Source organism: Hermetia illucens, chromosome 6 (genome assembly GCF_905115235.1).
Source record: "Hermetia illucens chromosome 6, iHerIll2.2.curated.20191125, whole genome shotgun sequence".
NCBI classification, from domain to species: Eukaryota; Metazoa; Arthropoda; class Insecta; order Diptera; family Stratiomyidae; genus Hermetia; species Hermetia illucens.
The window spans coordinates 18,376,343-18,379,706 of record NC_051854.1 but is presented as its reverse complement, the minus strand read 5'-3'; positions in this window follow the sequence as shown (position 1 = coordinate 18,379,706).

Here is a 3,364-nt window from a genome sequence, read left to right as displayed (position 1 = left end):
TAGTTGAAACGGTGTTTTTTTTTCAGTTGATTCTCTCCTTCTTTAGAATTCTAGGAATTACTTTCATTTAAGATTACCGCATAAAGTATAGGATCTAAGTTGCTTACCATTATGTTTCATTTTTTCATTTTTAATTTCTTCAAAGTTATTGACGATATTGCGATTTTCTTTTAGTTTTCAATCCTTTAACGAGTTGTAATCGTTTCCAACAAGAGCCTCTGGCACGTCTCTTTTGTCTGTTCGTATAGCATTCCATTTTGAAGAAGTCTTCCATTCGGAGATATCCTTCCTCCCGTTCACAAGCGGGGTCGCCTGATTGTGATCGGTTACGTCATTTTATTCTTTCAAAAGTCTGATCTGAATGCAATCGCGAGGTTTTCAAGTCCTCATCCAGCGTATCAAGCCACAGTTGCCGGCCTTTTGGTCGCTTACCATCGACTTCGATGTTCAGACCAATCGTGGCGATTGAATTCTCGTTAGTACGAATTGCGTGACCATACCATCGCAGACGCGTCTCTCGCAATTTTTCCACGATCGTTGCAACCCTATGTCAATCGCGGATATCCTCATTTCGGATGTGAACAAAGCGTGTCACGCCACTGGTGCAATGCAATACCTTCATCTCCATTATCGCAAAACGCCGTTCATTGTTTTTTATAGTCGGACAGCACCATAGAGAGCGACAGGATGGACGACATTACCGTAAATTTTAGATTTGAGACGTTCGTTGATACATCGATCACAAAGAACACCAGTTGCGGAACGCCAATTCATCCAGGTTGCCCTATTGCGTGAAGCAATTTAAGAACACAGTTCCTCAGTTGCTCGAAATCATTTTTGCTATTGGGCGCTAGGAAAACAATCTACATAAAGCAGTGAATAAGGCGCTGAACGTTGGATATCCTATGTGACAGTGTTCACAACAAAAACAAGGAGGAGTTGTGAGAGGACGCTGCCTCGATGAATACCAACATAGACACGAAGCGGTTTTGATACACCCCCCACACTTGGAACTTTACTTTTCGGATCATAGTGGAGCAATTGAACCCAGACCACGAGTTCTCCTAGCACTAAGTGCTATCGTAGAGCATACCAGATGAATTCGTGTGGCACACGGTCAAACGCTTTCTTTAGATCCAGGAATGCAATGTAAAGAGGGCCCAATGAGTATCCGCGCAGCGCTTTCTCTGCTTTCTGGTTGGCATGCTTCTAAATTTCCTAATTGGCGAGCGTTTTATTGTCGAGAAACTTGAACATCGTCATTCTAAAGCCAAGTAAAGTAATCTTGGTTGATGAACCGCTGACGTTTTATGAGAGTACAGCCGATTTGCGTTTTACTATTCCCACTATGAGACAAACGTTTGATGAACCATGCATTCAAAGTCATGGGCGTGCGCAAAATCGACTATACACTCGCCACCCTCAATGCGCGCTCCAAACTATTTCCCCATGGCACGTATTACCAACTGCCTTGTCACCTACATGACCATTATGGTCGCCTCATCGATAAATTGCCAGAAGGTATCATTCTCGGCATCAGGTCGACCTGTCTGTGGTGCGTACACGGTGAATAAGTGAATAGTGTGATCAGCTGATATAATGGTGACCTTTATCAGTCGGTCATCAAACCGTTCGACTTCTTTAATGACATCACGAAAACCCTCTGTAATGACAATGCTAAAAACTTATTAAGTGTGTGGACTATCAAAATTCGGAGATAACGGTCTCAATGAGTCTTAGTTTTTCGAATGTTGAGAAATATGGTGACCAATGTTGGTAAAACGCCTTACCAGACTATTCCTTGAACCAAAGAAGTATTCGAGTTGTCAGGTCGATGATTAATTGTCAAAATAAAGATCTCGAAAAGTGGATATGCATTCAACATTGAGTAGCCCTATGTCCAATAATAATAGTAATCGTTGGTGCAACAATCCAATTAGATCAGGGCCTTCAAATGTGTTATTAGGATTACAGTACCCTATAGGAGGCAATGTGGTCAGCATTGCGCTCGCCCGTGATTATTACCCGGATTGGACTTAGGTACCTATTCGCAGCTGAGTCGACTAGTATTAGACGTCAAATCACGATACAAATTCCACTCCCACCAATGAGATTTCAACCGTGACCTTCAGTACAACACCCTTGTGCTCTAACCACTCAGCTATTCGGACACAATACTATGTCTAGTTGCACAAAAATCTCGAGTTTGTGTTTCCCCTTGGTATTTGTTATTTATATTTGATACGCCACAAAGATACTTGGCCTCAGCCGCAAAAAAGTCGGAATGGCTGGTTTGACGATGAATGTAAGCTAACAACGGAACGGAAGCATGCCGCATAATGTAATGTTGCATTGTTAAAGAACGCGGGCACGCGCAGAGACTTATCACGAACTTCGTCTCTCTGCGGCAAGCGATGGGAAAACTGTTGGAATATGGACAATAGTTGCACCATCTATTCATCGACTTTAAAACCGCCTATGATAGCATAGCCAGGGTAAAACTGTACACGGCAATGGGAGAATTCGATATCTCGACGAAATTGATAAGACTGACTAGGCTGATACTGACTAATGTGCGACTATAATTTTCAGAATTACCTTTTCAGTTTTCGCGATAATCCGTCACAAATAGTACAAATTGTTCCATAAGTCTCACGGAAACTGTTCGCAATTATTTCCGAAAATAGTTAATGTTCCTCGATATTCCGTCGCACTATTTATTTTGTTTCTTTTCCAAGAAGCAATTGCTCCAATTATATTAACCAACCAGTTTCTCCAGAGACTTACTCGGTTCGTGCGTCGTGAAGATCAACGACGTCTGGGAGGGCGCAATGCTCACAGTCATCCCCTTCGCTGAAATTCCTATGAAACAGGCCACTCGTATCTGGTTGCCGGAAATCCGCATGGATATGGACAAGCTCATCCAATCCCTGCGCCTTCAAAACTCCAGTATTCCCATGGGCAACTGGATAGTTATCAAGGAGGAGGAACGCCAGGCGAACAGCCAATCCTTTCTGCTCCGTATAAACGGAAAGTACCTGGCGACGCTGGAGTACGGGTCGGTTTCAGGAACGCAACGGTGAAAGTTTTCAGCTTCGCGAAACCAGACGATGACCAGGATCTAGTCGACGCTACCGACCAAGCTAGAGCCAAAGGTCATGGCCCTGGAGAAGGCATTCAAAGCCGCCTTTAAAGTCTCGTACGGGCTGAACAAAGCAAAAAGACATTGCTGAACACAGCAAAAAGACATTGTCACCGTAATGGAATGAAGAACATCTGGTAACGGGGCAAATATTGGCAGCCATACGAGGACTCTCTGAAGTTGGCCATCGAGAGTGCCAAGCTGGATTACTGTCAAAACATT